The sequence below is a fragment of the Dipodomys merriami genome, unplaced genomic scaffold (assembly GCF_024711535.1).
Source record: "Dipodomys merriami isolate MVZ:Mamm:240054 unplaced genomic scaffold, mDipMer1.0.p SCAF_2071, whole genome shotgun sequence".
Taxonomy (NCBI): domain Eukaryota; kingdom Metazoa; phylum Chordata; class Mammalia; order Rodentia; family Heteromyidae; genus Dipodomys; species Dipodomys merriami.
In genome coordinates, this window is record NW_027203462.1 from 23,855 (window position 1) to 43,339 (window position 19,485).

Genomic DNA, 19,485 nt, shown 5'->3' on the forward strand with positions numbered 1-19,485 from the left:
TATGTTAAGTAAGCCAGGCCCAAAGAAACATAGGTCTCACGGTTTCCCTTATTTCCAATAACTAGTATATGTCTGAGTCAAGCAGGAAAGGTCAGATAAGCTGATGTTAGGGAAATATACCCAAAGATAAGTATTCAAATGATTTTTCTTTAATCCAATTGTTTCTAATATATTTATAAGATGATTTCTATGTTGCTTTGTATGTCCTTCCCCTACAGTTTAACGCCTGCTTTCACTGTATTTGATGTTGGTATAATTTTTGGAGGGGAAGGGAAAAAATATCATTTAAATTGGGATACAGTTGGACCCATTGCAACAATGAGATATAGACGTCGTTATGTCGTAAAACAAAATTTACAACGTTGTTGGGGGGGAGGATCAGGTGTCAGAGCTAGTGGAAGTTTGGGAAGGTAGAGGAAGGGGAAACAAAGTGGAGGCAACAATGCTTGATAAGAAATGTATTCATTATCTTGCACATGTTATTGTAACTCCTCTGTACAGTATTTTCACAATGAAAAGAAAGAAAATGAATTTCACTTCATATATAAAAAATGTTCTGTGCTCAATTCAGCAGGAAATACACGAACATTGGAACAAAACAGAGAAGATTAGAATGGCCCCTGTGCAAGGATGACATGCAAATTCTTGAAGTGTTCCATATTTTTACAACAGGTGCTGGAGGGTATGTGGACAGAAGGGAACCCTACTGAATCCTTGGTGGGAGTGTAAACTTGTTCAACCACTTTGGAAAGCAGTATGGAGGTTCCTCAAAAGACTCCACATAAAGCCCACCCATGACCCAGCAATCCCACTTTTGGGCATTCACCCAAATGATCACAAACAAGACCACAATAAAACTACCAGCACAACTATGTTACTGCACCATTATTTACTATAGCTAAGGTATGGAACCAATTCCGATTCCCCTCAATTGATGAATGGATCAAGATAATGATAGATAGATAGATAGATAGATAGATAGATAGATAGATAGATAGATAGATAGATAGATAGATAGATAGATAGATAGATAGATACATGCATTCTATGCCTCCATCTGAAAGAATGACATCACTCAATTTATTAAGAAATGGAAAGACTTGGAAAAAAACTTACTAAGTGAAGTAAGACAAGTCCAAAGAAACATAGGACCCCTGGTTTCCCTTATTTTCAGTTATTCATATATGTCTGGGATAAATAAAAAAGGTCAAAAGCTATGTACCTATGACTAGATAAGATGATGTTAAGGGAAATGTACTCCAAGATATTGACACAAGTGGTTTTTTCATTCTTGCTATTGTTTTTAATGAACTTACAATGTATGATGTGATATTTTTGTTTCTTTATATGTTCCTCCCCCACTTTATAACACCTGTTTTCACTGGATTTGAAGTTGGTGCACCAATATCTTATATATACACTTCTCTAATTTGGGGAGGGGAAAGGAAAAAACACAATGCTTAAATAGGGATACAGGTTGACCCATTGTAACAATGAGATGCACAAGACACTATGATGAAAAATGAAGTTTATATTTAGGCGGGGCATGGGAGACGGGGAGGAGACGGTACTTGTGGAGGTTAGAGAGAAAGGATGTAGGGGGAAAATAAAGGAGGAGGTAACAAGGCTTGTTAGGAAATGTACTCATTAACTTTCTCATGTAAATGTGAGCCCTGTGTACAGTACTTTTACAATAAAAATGTATGAAAATGATCTGAGAAGGAAAAGTTTATTTTCCCTATATAATATCGTTAACAAAGAAATTAATGCAAAACACTGACATAAAAGTATTTTGAAAAAGTGTGTGTGTGTGTGTGTGTGTGTGTGTGTGTGTGTGTGTGTGCATGAGCGCGAGCCCTCACACATGTGAGTACTCGTGCATTTGTGTTGGCATGCTCAGAGTTTGGACTCAGGACTTCAAGGCCTTGCTAGGCATTTCCTCTCTAGATTGATGAGGTACTATATAAGCTACATCACCATTCCTGGCTCTTTGGTAGTTCATTAAAAGTTTTGAAAAATAATGAATTTTCTTTCTTTTGCTCTGATTGTCTTCCAACTGTTATCCACAGATCTGGCGCTCCAGAGTAGATATCCCAAGTAGTCAGGATTACAGGTGTGGCCATCCAGCACAAGGCTTTAAAAATAAATTTAAAAGTAGAAAAATATTTACTTCACGGGATCCTGTTTTATTATCTACTAATTTTAAAGAATTTTGGACTGATTATATGTGAATTCATTTTGCTTCTGGATTCTTAAAAAATGTAAGTGATGATATTTGAAAGTTTTATTACTTTTTAAAAAGGAAACGAACTGTGGTACAGAAGAAATTTGCCCCTCTTTGGACCTCAATTTGTGCTCTCAGTTCTGTGCATGATAAGCCAATGCCACCAAATCAATCTGGGTTGAAGACATAATGTGACAGAAAAAAAATCACGATGGGCATTGCTATGCTATTATTACTTGGACAACATGAATATTGAATTGAGAGTGTAAGAGAATGGAGAGATTTTACTTATCATTTTGTATTGCTGAAAGACTGTTGGAAACTTTGACTCATTTCCCTCCTTTGTGTGTCTTTGGGCCATATAATTCGTGCCTTTAATTACAATTTTTCCCAACATTAAAATGGTAATAACATTAGCATTAAAGCAAATTTTATCTTAAGAATTAAGAAATAAAACTTGTGAAATACTTAACATAAAATTCTATGAATGAGCTTTCAGTTTAGCCAGCAGTTTTTTAAAATACTAAATAGAATATAATAAGTATTACAGAAACCATTACATGTAGTGAGCAACCAGATGTAATGTTATCTATTAACCATGTTCTGCTTCAAAGGAAACCAGATGGATAACTTCTCATGCTGTACATCAAATTGATTATCTTATGTCTTGGTAGTTTAAAAATATCAGGGACAGAATCATGAAGGAATGTTGTAGATTGAGGTTAAGTCCATATGAAAATGTACAAACTTGATAAAACATAAACGTATCTCAGCAGTTTATTGTTTTTTACATCATTTAAGTTACATTGTAAAGATAGGGAAAACCTAGCAGAATGAATTCTCTTTTTGATATATTTTCATAGGTCCTAAGAAGGATGAACTCTTTCCTCACTCTTGTAGAGGCATCATCAGATGAGAGGAAATGTATTTTTTTATTTGCTTCCTTCCATTTATTCTTCAGTATGAAATCTGAACTACATGAGACTGAAAGTAGCTAAGGAAAATTAGACTTGCAGGCTTTGGAAAGAGCAATCAATGTAAAATAAATAAAATATGTATAGCCTTGTAAAAGGTATAACTAAATTGAGTTACCTAGTCGCAAGCATAAACAGAAAACGATTTAAGCAATATCATGTTATTAAAAATTGAAAAATGTTTAGGAGTTTAATTATTTTCCTTTCTACTATACTGAATTAAGTATTGATTTTGTATAGAGAGATTAAAGATGAGATTAACAAGAAATGATTAAAAATGGACAAAAGTTCTGAATAGACCTGTTTTCCAAAAATCCCTGAAAATCACCAGTGGGTTTACAAAGTTGGGTTTAATACCACTTTTATGTTGGCTTAATGCTTTGTGAAAAGAAGTCATTATAGAGAAATGCAATTCAAAATTACTATGATATTACTTCATAACTATTAAAATCAAAGGAGCCAGGTGTGATGGTAAAGGCTAGTAAGTCCAAGCAGTTAGGAGGTTGGAGTAAGGATTTGAGTCTAAGGCCAGTCTGGGGTACTGCACATCGTAAAAACCTTCCTTTATAAAAACTCAAAAGGTAATATTGTTGGTGAGAGTGTAGAGAAATAAAATTTTCTTCACTCTTGTTCATAATTCATAATTAGTATTCTCATTGTAGAAAGTAGTGTGCAGTTTTCTAAAGAAATGCAAAATTGAAATATCATTTGACCCACCAATCATATGATTATTTCTGTATTAGTAACTCTTAAGTATATCTGTATTTCATTGTTATTCACATTATTCACAACAACAGCCAATTTATAAATCGAAGTTAACCTTTCAACAACAGACTAATAAAACAACTGTGGTACATGAACAAATATATTTTTCTGTTTCATCTTTTAAATAGCAAAATAATTCTCCCATTAGCCACAACTTACAATCACTTGAAAGATGTATTTTAAATGAAGAAAAACATTGTCTTCTGATCTTTGTAAACACACACACACACACACACACACACACACACACACACACACACACACACACACACACACACACAAACCCCAACCTCAAACATCAAGAGAGAAATTTTTTAAAAAGTAAAGCAAACGCGAATTGCTGAGGCGTTTAGTTTACAATGTAAAATGTAGTAGATAGACGGGATGACCAAGTATAGAGTTGTAATGTACAACATGAGGATAAAGGAGACAACACTGGCCTTACATGGGAATGAAGCTAAGTAAGTCAGAGTTGTTCTTCCTACTTTGGGTTGCTCTTTTAGTTCTTCCTTCAGTAATGGATAAGATGAACGTATGTCTTTAAATATACCTGCCTGCAGAAATACTAACAAACAATATAGCAATAATGTTGTATGCTCAGCACAGCACAAAATGTCAAATTAAAATACATGCGATTATCTTTGATGTAAACTATTACAAATAAGGGAAACCATGGGACCTTTGGTTCATTAAGTCTGGTTTACTTCACTTATATTTTTTCCAATATTTTCCATTTTCTTTCGAATGAGGTGATATCATTCTTTCCGATGGAAGCATAGTATTCCACGTGTGTGTATGTGTATGTGTGAATGTGTGTGTGTGTGTGTGTGTGTGTGTGTGTGTGTGTCACATTTTCTTGATCCATTCATCTACTGAGGGTCAACTGGGTTGATTCCATATCTTAGCTATTGTAAATAATACTGTGATAAACATAATTGTGTTGGTAGCTTTAGTGAGGCATTGTTTGTGGTCACTTGGGTAAATGCCCAGAAGTGGGATTACTGGGTAATAGGGAGAGCATTATTTTGTACATCAAGGATAATCTTAGTAGATGAGCAGAATAGTTCAATAGCTATGTACATATGACCATATAAGGTGATTCCAAGTGAAGTGAAATCCAAGACATGTTCTTTGTTGTTGTGGTTCTTAATGTATTTTGTGATTTCTTTTTATCCTTTTGTGTTTTCCCTACCTATAGTTTATCCCATGTAGTCACTGTATTTGATTTGATACCTGGATATTGTAAAAATGTTGATCTGAACAAGGGAAAGGAAAGGGGAAAAAAACAAAATGGTGAGACAAAAGGAGAACCTATGCAACAGTAATATTCACAAGACAATATGTTGGACATAATCTTGGGGGTTGTGTTGAGAGGGAAGAGGGAAAAATGGGGGAAAAGATAACAAGTGAGAAAAGAAATGAATTCATTACCTTACTTACATAACTATATCCCCTCTGTACATTACCTTGACAATAAAATTTAAATTAAAAATAAAATAAAATACATGAGAGCAGCAATACAGGAGATGGGTGTGGGGGAAATACTGTACTATACAAAGAAGAGTAGAAAGCTATGAGAGCAGTAAATTTACTTTAACATAGGAAGCAATAAACTAGCATACATATTTTCAGATGTCAGTCACTAAAAATGGAAAACAAAATGCACAATCAGTAGACCAAGAAAGATAAAATAGAAAACTAAACAATTAAGGTGAAAGAGTGACTTGGATCAAGAATATAAAATGACACAATTAGGAAACAAATAACAAGCTGGTAAGTTTTAAAAATATTGCCCATAATTATATTAAAATATTTTTACATCACAATTTGCTAGAACTATAATTCAATTTAATAGTATATCATTTTAATAATAGATTACTTAAAATTTAAACAAATAATATATCATTATTGTTTCATTTCTGTGAATTAATGTAATAATTCAAAGTGTATCCTACACTTAGCGCTCATTTAACATCAAATCATAAATTATTGCACATGACTCTTCGTATTAGGAGGGAGGGTTCAGCACTATGGTAAAATTCACACTACACAGTACACGAGGGTATGACTCCTCTCATATCACTAAAGTTATGGAAATTTGATTTCTACATACATGTTAAATTCCTGTCTAGGTGACATCTATAAAATTATATACAATTATATAAATGAGGAGTATTTCAGATGATACTTAAAAGTCATATTCATTAATTAAATTTTTATTATTTTGAACCAAATAAATATTTATAGAGAGACTGAATTTCTGAGTAGATGATGGTGTATGTGTGCCACAGTATACATTGTTTCTACAATTTGATTTAATTTTTCATAAGGGGTTAAATGTATAATATTGGATATATGAAAGTAAACTGAATGTTTATTCCATTAATCCTTTGCCACTTGTCTAATCCCAATATAAATTATCCATGTGTTTGAAGTAATGAAATTAACAACAGATATAAGCCAGGTGAATCAGTCTGTAGTAGACAAGTATTTTCCCCCTAATTTTGATAGTTAGTCCTCTTGTACACGACGGAATATTCTTGGGAAAAGGTGCTCCAGGCCGATCACAACAGCAGAATATTATGGTTTGATCTATCAAAAGAGAAGGAAGAAAGGGGAACCTTCCTTCCAAAAGTCTGCTCCAAGGGATATGATCTGTTTTATGGTGGTGACTTGGAAATGAACATTTTTCACAGTCAACCTTGAAAAGCCACCTTGATAGATCATTTCTGTAAGTGGTTAAACAGGATCATTTATGTCTTTGCAAGGAAGCCAGACTACCTCATTTTGTGACAATTAAAACAGCAATTTAGAGAGTTCCGGGAAGATGGCGGAGGAGAAGCTGGAATCTGAACAAGCTCTCGCATAGAAAGTAGTTTTAGAATTCCAGTGAACAGTCCTAAGCCAGAGAATCACACCAAGTGTGCCATCACAGGACAGAGAGTTAGACAAGAGAGGGGAAGCCAAGGAAACGCATCAGCTGACGCTCCGGCGGCGGGGTCACGGCGGCGACCACCGCCGCGGAGTCATACCTGAGACACAGAGAGTCGGGGACGAAGGAGCCAGACGCAGCAGACGAGAGGATTCTACTCAACACCAACAAGAACCGACAAGGAGCGAACATTTTTATCCTGCTGTTTGCAGACCAGAGACGACCCAGGATCCAAGACTCGGTGTGAGTACAAGCCCGACATCCTCACTCCTCAGTGAGCAGAGGAGGGAAGGCCACCCCTCCCAACCAGCACCAGTGATCTCCATCTTAGATACCGACAAAGCTCGGTGGAGCTGCTAGCTCCAGCTCAGGCCTTGGAATTAAATGAGTCATTTAGCAGGTCACAAGAACTTAATGGCGAAGTGACCTGCCAGACTCAGCTCCATCCAGGGAAAAGTCACCCAGCTCAGGTGCCAGCCATCGGAGTGCCTTGCCTCACTGGGTAACCAGAGCCAGAGGCTGCCCCTCCCTCTAGCAGCCACCACAATCAATTGAAAAACAGAAACCCTGAGAATGGCTCCAGGCTGGGCGCTGTGAGCTTTATCACAAAATAGCCCCAGGGAAAAGCTACTGTTTGTTGAAAGGCCTCAACTCTACCCAGAACCTAGCCTCATCACCACATCCCCCTCTTTTGTGACTCTCAAAGCAGACCACCCTCCCAGAAAACTAACCTGTGAGGGGGATCTCAAAATCTTGGGTAAAGCAGAGCATTTTTCTGCCTTTTCCAACCAACCTCAAGCTGACCAGAGACTCCAACAAGAGACTGGTTGCAGACAAAAGGGAGATACAGGATTCTTCCCACTCCTCCCCCCCCAAAAAAAAATCAAAAGACTTTTTTTTCTTTTTTTTTTTCTTCTTCTTCTTCTTTTCTTTTTTTTGCTTGTTTTTTCTTTTTTGTTACCATATATATATATATATATATATATATATATATATATATATATATATATATATAAATTTTTTCCCTTCTAAAACTTTTATTAATCTTTAATTTTTGCCTCTTCTGAAAAAATAATTGTTTTCCAGTAACTTTTTTTTTCTCATCTTATAATTTTTATTTTAGGAATACGTGAATGAGAGATTTCCTTTCTTTTCTGTCTTCTTTCTCTTTTTCTTTCTTTCTTAATTATCTTTTTTTTTTATCTAGCTCTACTGAACTTCTGATGTTTTCTTCTCCCTTTCCCATCCTTAAAGATTTTCACATCTCCTCTATGTCCCTCCCCTTCTCTGAACATATTCACATTCCTCTCTAAATAGACGGTCTTTAACCTCTATAATAACATTAATTTTTACGTTTCTATTCTTTTTCTGGTCTCTCTTATTCCCCTTTCCGTCTCTTCTTTTTCTCTCTCTCTCTACTTGCATCCTACCCAACCCATTTCCTGCACTGTGATTAGGACATAGTTAACTCTCCCTGTGCCTCCCCACACCAATCTATTCCTATTTTTTACCCACATCTCTCCCTAATCCTAATAATTTCTGGTTTTCCAAATTCTTTTCTGAGGTTCGAAGTCCTTTAACATATAGTCTTTTGATGTTGAATAGATGTATCTGTTGAACTAGATTGTATCTGTAGACTATTGACGGTACAAATGCAAACTTTGGTTGATGGTTGCCTTAAGATAGTGTTCTAGCACAAAACTGGTGCAATCTTCATCTCAAATGGGCCGAGTAAGCCGGAAAAACACAAGAAAAAGGGCAAATTCGGGTATCTCAATTCCCAACCTTGATAATCAGGGATTAGAACAGATAAAGAATAATCCAGAGGAGAGTTCCCAAATAGCTCTACAAACACTAATAGCAAACATGATAAATGAGAAGTTTGACAATGTACAAAGGACTCTGTATGAGCGTGATAGGGAGAGAGAGGAGGCATCCAAGAAGTTTATACAGGAATATCATAAGCGTGAGGAAGCTTCTCAAAAACTGATACAAGATTTGCGTGAACAACTTGAGAATACTCAAAGAGAAAGGGAGGAATGGCGTGAGCAGGCAGAGAACACTCAAAGAGAACTGCAGGAATCCCACAGAAGGGAGGAAACTAATCAAAGAGTAATTCACGAATTAAGAGACCAGGTAGAGTATACACAAAAATCACTAAAGGCATTCATGGAATCCATTAACAAAGAGCTGAAGGAAGTCAGGGAGACCACAAAGGGAATGCTGAATGGAACCCAACAGAAGGAATGGGAGTCCAAAGAAACCATAACCAATCAACTAAGTGATTTGAGAACAAACACTGAACACCAAATTAAGGAAGTAAAGAAATTCATACAAGACCTAAAACAGAGCTTCAACAAAGAACTTGAAGCCATCAAAGCTGACCAATTAGAAGGAAAAGAGATAAAAAACAAAGTAGAGAGTGTTGACAGCAGGTTAGACCATGCAGAAGATCGAATCTCAGGGATTGAAGACAGCCTAGATATTATAGAGAAAGAACATACAACCATCCAAGACAAGTCCAAGAAATATGATAGGTCTATCCAACACCTGGAAGACACCATCAGAAGGCCCAATCTAAGGATAATGGGTGTAGAGGAGCACCTAGAAACAGAAGTTAATGGTCTAGGAAATTTGTTTAACAGGATCCTAGCAGAGAACTTCCCAAACATACAAAAAGATAGGCCTATTCAGATACAAGAAGCTTTTAGAACCCCAAATAGACCAGACCAGAATAGGACATCCCACCGTCACATTATAATCCACACAGGAACAACCCAGACCAAGGAAAAGATCCTTAAAGCTGTCAAGGAGAAAAGGGTAATCACCTATAAAGGGAAACCAATTAGAATCACCTCAGATTTCTCAGCAGAGACAATCAAAGCAAGAAGAGCCTGGAATGACGTATGCCATGCCCTAAAAACAAACAACTATCAACCAAGAATACTGTACCCAGCTAAACTCTCCTGCATAACTATACGCCAAATAAAAAACTTCCATAGCAAAGAAAAATTGAAACAATACATCTCCACCAAACCAGCCCTACAAAAGATTCTTAAAGATGTCCTACACATAGAAAACCAACAAGACCGCAACAAAGGCCAAGAAACTACACCCAAACTGAGAATCCAAGAACCTTAGGAAGAACCCAGCTTTCACAGCCCCCAAGAAGGTGGATAACATGGCAGGAACTCCCAAATACCTCTCAGTCCTATCTCTTAACGTTAACGGACTGAACTCTCCAATTAAGCGACATAGACTGTCTAATTGGATTAAAAAACAAGACCCTTCTATCTGCTGCCTGCAGGAGTCACATCTTGCCCGTAAAAACAAACATATTTTCAAGGTTAAAGGCTGGAACAAAATCTACCAAGCAAACGGCCATCATAAACAGGCGGGAGTTGCAATCCTAATATCAGATAAAATAGACTTCAAATTAAAATTCGTGAGAAGAGATAAAGAGGGTCGCTACATACTAATTAAAGGATCTCTCCTTCAGGAGGATATTACAATTCTAAATATCAATTCGCCAAACAATGGAGCACCCAAATTTATCAAAGAAACACTACTTTCCCTCAAATCCCATATAGATCCAAAGACATTTATTGTTGGGATTTTAACACACCACTCTCCCCACTAGATAGATCAACTCGGCAAAAACTCAACAGAGAAACCGCAGATCTAAACAGCTGCATAGATCAACTAGACTTAACAGACATTTACCGAACATTTCACCCAGCAGCATCAGAATACACGTTCTTCTCAGCAGCACATGGAACGTTTTCTAAAATAGATCCCATTTTAGGCCACAAAGCAAACTTGTCTAAATTCAGAAACATTGAAGTTATACCTTGCATTCTCTCTGACTTCAACAAAAATGAACACACAAATTACCAGCTCCTCTGGGACACAGCAAAGTCAGTACTCAGAGGCAAGTTTATAGCTCTGAGCTCCTACATCAACAAATTGGAGAGATCGGAAACTAGCAATTTAATGACACATCTAAACCTCCTTGAAAAAGAGCAGCAAGATAAACCCCAATCCAGTAGACGGAAAGAATTAATCAAAATTAAATCAGAATTAAATGAATTAGAATCCAAAAAAACTATAGAAAGAATCAACAAAACAAAGAGTTGGTTCTTCGAAAAACTTAACAAAATTGACAGACCCTTAGCAAACCTTATCAGAAAAAGGAGAGTACACACCCAAATTAATAAACTCAGAGATGAGAAGGGAAACATCACCACGGAAACAACCAAGATTCAGAACATTATAAGGGAATACTTCTCAAAACTTTATGCTAATAAGTTTGAGAACTTGACAGAAATGGACCTTTTCCTAGCAAATATTAACATGCCAAAACTAAACCAAGATGAGTTCAACCAGCTTAACAGGCCCATATCAAGCATTGAAATAGAAACAGCAAGAAGAGACCTCCAAGCTAAGAAAAGTCCAGGACCAGATGGTTTTACAGCGGAATTTTACAAGGCTTTCAAAGCAGAGCTCACACCAATACTCCTCCAACTCTTCAATGAAATTGAAAGAGAAAGCTCTCTACCGAACACATTCTATGAAGCCATCATAACCCTCATCCCAAAACCAGGCAGGGACTCATCAAAGAAAGAGAACTATAGACCCATTTCTTTGATGAACATTGATGCAAAACTTCTCAACAAAATTTTGGCCAATCGACTTCAACAATTCATCCAAAATATCATACACCATGATCAAACAGGATTCATTTCAGGGATGCAAAGCTGGTTCAATATACGCAAATCAATTAATATTATTCATCACATCAACAGGAGCAAGAATAAGAACCACATGGTTATCTCAATAGATGCAGAAAAAGCATTTGACAAGATCCAACACCCCTTTATGATGAAGGTTCTGGAAAAATTAGGAATCCATGGAACATTCCTCAATACAATAAAGGTTGTGTATGACAAACCTACAGCCAGCATTATACTCAATGGTGAAAAACTGAAGCCATTTCCTCTTAACTCAGGAACAAGACAAGGATGCCCACTCTCTCCACTTCTCTTCAATCTAGTATTAGAATGCCTAGCTACAGCAATAAGACAAGATGCAGACATAAAGGGGATCCAAATAGGGAAAGAAGAAATAAACCTCTCTCTCTTTGCAGAGGGCATGATTTGTATTTAATGAATCCCATGGACTCTGCTCCTAAATTACTCAAGATGTTCAAAATTTTGGCAAACTAACAGGGTATAAAATTAACCTTCAAAAATCAATGGCTTTTCTATATGCCAACAATGAGAAAAGTGTGGCTGAAATTAGGAAAGCAACTCCATTTGTAATAGCCCCACAAAAAATAAAATACCTAGGAATTAACTTAACCAAAGAAGTGAAGGACCTCTATGATGAAAACTTTAAAATCTTGAAAAAGGAAATCAACACAGAACTTAAAAAATGGCAAAACCTCCCATGCTCCTGGATTGGCAAGATTAACATCGTGAAAATGGCAATACTTCGCAAGGCTATCTACAAATTCAACGTGATACCTATCAAAATTCCAACCTCATTCTTCAAGGAAATAGAGGAGGCAATCCAAAAATTCATATGGAACAATAAAAGACCCCGAATAGCAAAAACGCTCCTCAACGGAAAGAACACTGCTGGAGGAATATCAATACCAAATTTCAAACTCTATTATAAAGCCATAGTAATCAAAACACCTTGGTATTGGCATAAGAACAGACCTCAGGACCAATGGAATAGAATTGAAAACCCAGAAATGAACCTACAGACCTATAGCCATCTAATCTTCGATAAGGAATCTAAAACAATAGAATGGAAGAAAGACAGCCTCTTCAGTAAATGGTGCTGGCAAAATTGGTTAACTAAATGTAGAAAACTAAAGCTAGATCCTTATATATCACCCTGCACCAGAATCAAATCCAAATGGATCAAAGACCTTGAACTCAAAGCAGACACTCTGAAAACATTACAGGATGGAATAGGAGAAACCCCAGGTCTCCTTGGCTCAGGTCGAAATTTTCTGAATAGAGACCCGGAAGCACAACAAATCAAAGAAACGTTGGACAAATGGGATTGCATAAGATTGCAGAGCTTCTGCAGGGCAAATGACATAGCTGGCAAGATCAATAGAAAGCCCACCGATTGGGAGAAGATCTTTACTAGCCATACAACGGACAAGGGTCTCATATCTAAAATATACTTGGAACTCAAAAAATTAAACCACCCAACAACAAATCCTCAAAGAAACAACTGCCCAATAAATAAGTGGGCGAAAGACTTAAAGAGAAGCTTCTCTGAAGAAGAAAGAAGGATGGCCAATAGACACATGAAGAAATGTTCAACATCCCTAGCCATAAAAGAAATGCAAATCAAAACAACCTTAAGATATCACCTCACTCCAGTTAGAACAGCAAAAATCAAGAACTCTAACAACAACAGATGCTGGAGGGGATGTGGAAAAAAGGAACCTTACTTCATTGTTGGTGGTAATGTAAACTTGTTCAACCACTTTGGAAAGCAGTATGGAGGTTCCTCAAAAGACTTCACATAGATTTCCCCTATGATCCAGCAATCCCACTTTTGGGCATTTACCCAAATGTTTACAAAGAAGACCACACTAAAGCTACCAGTACAACTATGTTTATTGCAGCATTATTTACCATAGCTAAGACATGGAACCAACCCAGATGCCCCTCAGTAGATGAATGGATCAAGAAAATGTGGTATATATACACAATGGAATTCTATGCCTCCATCAGAAAGAATGACATTTCCCCATTTGTTAGGAAATGGAAAGGTTTGGAAAAAATTATATTAAGTGAAGTAAGCCAGGCCCAAAGAAGCATAGGTCCCATGGTTTCCCTTATTTGCAATATCTAGTATAGGTATGAGTCAAGCGGAAAAGGTCAGATAATGTGATGTTAGGAAAATGAACCCTTAAATATGTATTTTAATGTTTTCGTTTCTTTCATGCATGTGTTTCTAACGCATTTATAAGATTATTTCTTTGTTGCTTTGTATGTCCCTCCCCCATAGTGTAACCCCCGCTTTTACTATATTTGATGTCAGTATAACATGTGGAGGAATTGGGTACAAACAAGTCGTTTAAGGATTCAGGTGGACCTGTTGCAACAATGAGAAGTACAAAATGTCATGTCAAAACCAGCTTTACAATGTCGGTGTGGGGGGGGAGGGGGGTATAATTGGGTAGGGGGAGGGGGGTAAAATTGGGTGGGGGGAGGGGGGAGGCGGGGAAGGGAAGTTAAGGGTAAACAAAGGAGGAGGCTGCAATGCTTGGTAAGAAATGTATGCATTATCCTGCCCATGTAATTGTAGCCCCTCTGTACAGTATGTTCTCAAATAAAATAAAATCCAATAAAAAAAAAACAAAAACAAAAAAAAAACAGCAATTTAGTCAGCTATTCTTTGTACCCTTAGGAGAAAAACCCCTTGACTCTAAGCCAGGGAATCACTGGGGCCCAGAGAAGCTACTGCATTGAATAGTAATCCTAGACCTCTTAAAAACAAAAACAAACAAAAACCAAAAAACCAACAACAAACCCACAAAACAAAACAGAACAACAACAACCAAAAAATTCCAGTAAGCACAGCCAAGCAGTGCTGCCATCACAGCGTACATGAAGTCAAGCAAAAAAACAGAAGCACAGAGTCATGTATCAGATAACTAAATATTTTTATGAGGCAGACTGAAATGAGACTCTAGAGAGAGGGTCTGAAAAATTAATCAGAGAGACTAAAATTGGACACTCAATGATTAAAAATAGAATTCCTTGTAGAACAAGTAAATCATAAAAAGCGTGTGTATGTAAGAACAAGACAACAGACCAAATTCCAGAAATGCACATTTTCTTAGAGGTCAGTTAATGAATTATCAATGGAAATCTTTGAATTCTTAAATATTTGACCATTTGTGAGTAAAGGCCAATTGCTGAAGAGAAAGAAAATGTCATCACTCTGTTAGGAGGTCCAATATCAAATTAAGAATAATCAAGTACATATTTGTAATAAAAAGAGAAAAATATCTTTCCAAATGAGGGTTCATTTGTTTTGATGTAACAGTTCTTGATTCATGTGCTAGCCATTACCATACAATTGATCCAGTCTCATAGCTGAATTGATATTTAGTGCAGTATTCTCACATGAAGGTAAAGAGAAAATTTACAAATGTCTGATGAAATAAGTTGAGAGTGAAGTGTTCTAATAGTGATATCTGAGGTTTAGACACAGTGAACAGGTGGATTTTATTTTCTAAAAATCCCCCATTTTTAACCTGGTGCCATTGGATCCTAGCTGTAATCATAGCTACTGAGGAAGCTGAGATCTGAGGATTGTCGTTCGAAGCCAGCATTGGCAGGAAAGTCCCTGAGACTCTTATCTCCATTTTACTACAAGAAAACCAGAAGTGGCACTGTGGCTCAAAATGTAGAGCACTCACCTTGTGTTGAAGATCTCAGAGACAGTGCCCAAGCCCAGACTTCAAGCTCCTCGACAAACAATAACAAAAAAAAAATCTCCCTTTTCATGGACTGCCTACATCTTTTCCTAATATTCAACAAACAGGCCATTTTATCACCCACTACATTTAAGTCCTATCCTAGCTACTGTAATACAATGAATTGGTACCATATGTCAAAAGTTTCATCTTTGCAAAAACAAGTAATAGTAGTGGTAATTTTTTTCCAGTCCTTAACTTTGGGCCTGGGCCCTGAACATGGTTATGCTGGTAGCTTTAATGTGAGCTTGTTTGTTATTTATTGGATTACTGCCCATGAAGGGAATTACGTGGTCAAATGTGAGATCTATATTTAGTCTTTTGAAGAAACTCCATACTGCATTCCAGAGTGGTTTAACAACTTTAATTTCCCACCATCAACATAATAGAGTTCCCATTTGGCTACATCCACGCCAGCTTATGCTATTGTAAGTTTTCTTGATAATGGCCTTTCTAACTGGGATGAGGTAGAATTATAGTTCTCTTTCTTTGGTGAGTTCCTCTCTGATTTTGGAATGAGTCTAATTCCAGCTTCATAGAATGTTTAATAATTCCATTTACCTTTCTATTCCATTGAAGACTTAGATCTGTGTATTGTAAGTTCTTTGCAGGCCTTAATTTCATGGTATATTCATTGAGTCCTAGATTTTTCCGATATGGGAAGTAGTTTATTGACATTTCATTTTCATTACTTCTTGTGTGTCACTTCTTGGTTCAGATAGAGTACAGGAAAGCATTAATTTCTCTAGGATTCTCCAGGTGATTGACATAAGGTTTTCAAAGTACGCTCTTATAACGTTCTCAATTTTGCTTATTTCTGTTGTGATATCTCATTTTTGTCTCTAATTTTCTCTATTTGGGTGAGTTCTCTTATTCTATTTTGGATTTTATATTATGAAGGTGATATACAGACGGGTGGGTTACAGTTACATAAGTAATGAGTACATTTTTAACAGTGTTAACTTTCCTCATTTTCTCCTGCTTCCTCCAACCCCGACAACCCACTCCCCCAAAGTTGTAAAGTTCATTTCTAACATAGTGTCTAGTATATAGCACTGTTGCTTTGGTTAAACTTTTTCCCGCAATTTCTGTGATTTCCCTGCCCTTCCCCAAATCATATTAACTTATGTATAAGAGAAAGGATACAGAAATCAAAAACAGTGAATACCAAAGGGTAAAACTAAATATACATAACTATACAATCATCTTGTATCCATTTTTGGAACTCATTTCTATAAGCATCATTTTATATGGTGATATGCATATAGCTATTAGAGCTACTGGGATCTTTTCTAAGAATGTCCTAAACATATTCTAGTTTTTCCAAATTAATAAAAACATGTACTCTTATGATTCTTTGGGGCTGGCTTGTTAAACTTATCATGTTTTTAAGCCTTTCCATTTCCTAACAAATGGGGCAATGTCATTCATTCTGATGGAAGCATAGAGTTTTGTCATGAATATATACGAAATTTTTTTTTGATCCATCATTGCTGCGTCATAGATGAGCACTATTGAGGAATCTCTGTACTTCTTCACAGATTATTTGAAAAAGTTTAAATTTCCACCAATAGTGTAGTAATGTTCCATTTTGGCCACATCCCCACAAGCCCAGCATCTGTTATTATTAGTTTTCTCATAAGGGTCATTCTAACTGGGTTGTGGTGGAATCTCAACGTTGCCTTGATTTGCATTTTTATGGCCAGAAATGTTGCATATTTATTCATGTGTCTATTGGCCATTCATATTTCTTCTTCAATTAGGTTCCTCTTTAAATCATTATCCCACTTATTAAGAGGGTTGTTGTTTCTGTGAGGATTTGTTTTTTTTCGGGGGGGGGGTTAACTTTTGGGGCTTTAAATGTATTTGAGAACCATTATCTGTTGCAGAGCATGTAAAGATCTTTATCTGCTGGCTTTCTATTTATCTATCTATATAATTTCTCTTCTTATATTTGGTAAGGGACTCTCAAGTCTGTTAAGTTATTGAAAGATACAATTCTGTTTTGTTGATTCTTTTTAAGTTTTATTTTGTCTCTATTTAGTTATTTTTGACTTAATTTTTATTTATTTCTGTCTACTGCTTTGGGTTTTGTATTGTTCCTGTTTTCAAGGAGGTTGTGGTACATAATAAAATATTCATTTGAGATACCCCAATTACTTGATGTAGGCACTCAGAGCTATAAATTTTCCTCTAAGTACTGCATTTACTGTATACCAGAGGAGCTGGTATTTTGTGACTTCCTTTTTGTTAAATTCCCCAAAATTCCAGATTTCTATTCTAATCTCTTCAGTGTCCGACTGGTCATTCAGCAACGTGTGCTTATCTTAATGGGTTTGAGAATTTTTTTGCTTAAGCTATGTAATTCTAAGTTTATTCTGTTGTGGTCTGACAAGATATGAGAATTCAAATAATTTTTCTTTCAATTTGGACAGAATTTATGTGTGAAATAGGATATGTTCTATTTTGGAGAATCTTCCATGAGCTGCTGTCAAAAATGTATATTCTGATCTATATTCTGTAGATGTCTGTTAGGGCTAGGTTGTCAATGTAATTTTTTAGGTCTTCAGTTTGTTGGTTGAGTTTTTCCTGGATAGGTCATCCATGGATGACAATGATGTGTTGAGATTTGTTTTCAGGTTAAGTAGTATTTGGTTGATGAAGTGGGGTGCTCCAGGATTCAGGGCTAACGGAGTTGCGTTTATTAATATGTAATGTCTATTCCTACTAATTTCAATTTGAATTTTATTTTATCTTATGCTAGCAATTCAACTGTGGTCTGTTTATGGTGTCCATTTGCTTGAAAATTTTACTTACAATCTTTCAGTTTGAGTATAGGTTTGTTTTTGTTAATAAAATGTGTCTCTTGTACGAAGTAGATGGATGTGTCTTGTTTTTTAATACTGCTATCTTATCTATGTCTTCTATTTGGAAATTTAAGTTCAGTGATATTGAGAGGTAAGACTGTGAAATATCTGATACATCCTGCTATGTTATACACCTGCTCTTAAGAGCTATGACTCATCTACTTACTCTTAATATATTTACCTTATTCTTTGGTAGGGAGCATTGTATATAACCAGTTACTGTTCTTGATCTTCTCAATGTAAGATATATTTCATTAACTCCTATACTGCTGAGTTGGTGGAGATACATGTTTTCAAATTTTCTTTGTCATGAAATATTTTTATATATCCTTTAAACGTAAAGGAGATTTTTGCTTGGTACCATGTTCACGTTTGGTAGTTGTTTGCCTTTATGTTTGACATGTATCATGCCAAGCTCTGTTTTTACCATATCAGCTAAGAAATCTATATTTATTCTGACTGTATATCCTTCATAAATAATCAATCTTTTCACTATGGCAGGTTTAAAAATGCTTTCCTTGATCTTTAATGATCTTCTAATGGATTATGATGTGGTGGTGAGCTGTTCTGTTCTGGAATTCTCTGTTTGGTGTTCGAAAAGCTTCTCTTCTCTGAATGAGCTTCTTTGGATATTTGGCCTGATCTCTGCAAGAATTCTGTAATATGTTTCCCATGCATTTAGTTTCTTGCTCTTCTCCTTCTTGAACCTATCTCCCCCAAATTTGATCTTCTGAGTCTTGAAGTTCTGGCAAGATCACTTCTTATTTCTTGGATTTGTTCTAAGTGATTATTTCCTCTTTCCTATTAGACCTATTCTGTCTTTGACCCTTGAGATTATCTTCTATGTCATCTATTTCCTGTGGTTACTTTCTACTTTGTTTTTGATTTCCCTGTCTTCTAATTGGTCATTTTTCAGAGCTTCTATGTCTTTATTAAAGCTTTGTTTTAGGTCTTGTATGGACTTTCTTTACATCTTTTCTTTGAGTGGAGGAGTTGGGAGGGTTGTTTTATCATATGTGTCTTCTCTTATATCTTTTTTTTTTGGGGGGGGGGGTCCAGTCATGGGGCCTTAACTCTGGGCCTAGGCGCTGTCCCTCAGCTCTTCAGCTCATGGCTAGCACTCTACCACTTGAGCCTCAGCGCCACTTCCGGCTTTTTTCTTTTTTGCTTCGGTGGTGCTGAGGAATCGAACCCAGGGCCTCATGTAT

The 19,485-nt window shown here is 36.3% G+C and overlaps 1 non-coding gene across 1 annotated transcript; it reads left to right on the forward strand.

Annotated features, from left to right (window-relative positions):
* Positions 1-554: 554 nt before the first annotated feature.
* On the forward strand, positions 555-665 carry LOC138833436 (U6 spliceosomal RNA). The gene has a single exon (XR_011373910.1). It is a non-coding gene; the product is annotated as a U6 spliceosomal RNA (small nuclear RNA).
* The last annotated feature ends 18,820 nt before the right edge of the window (positions 666-19,485 follow it).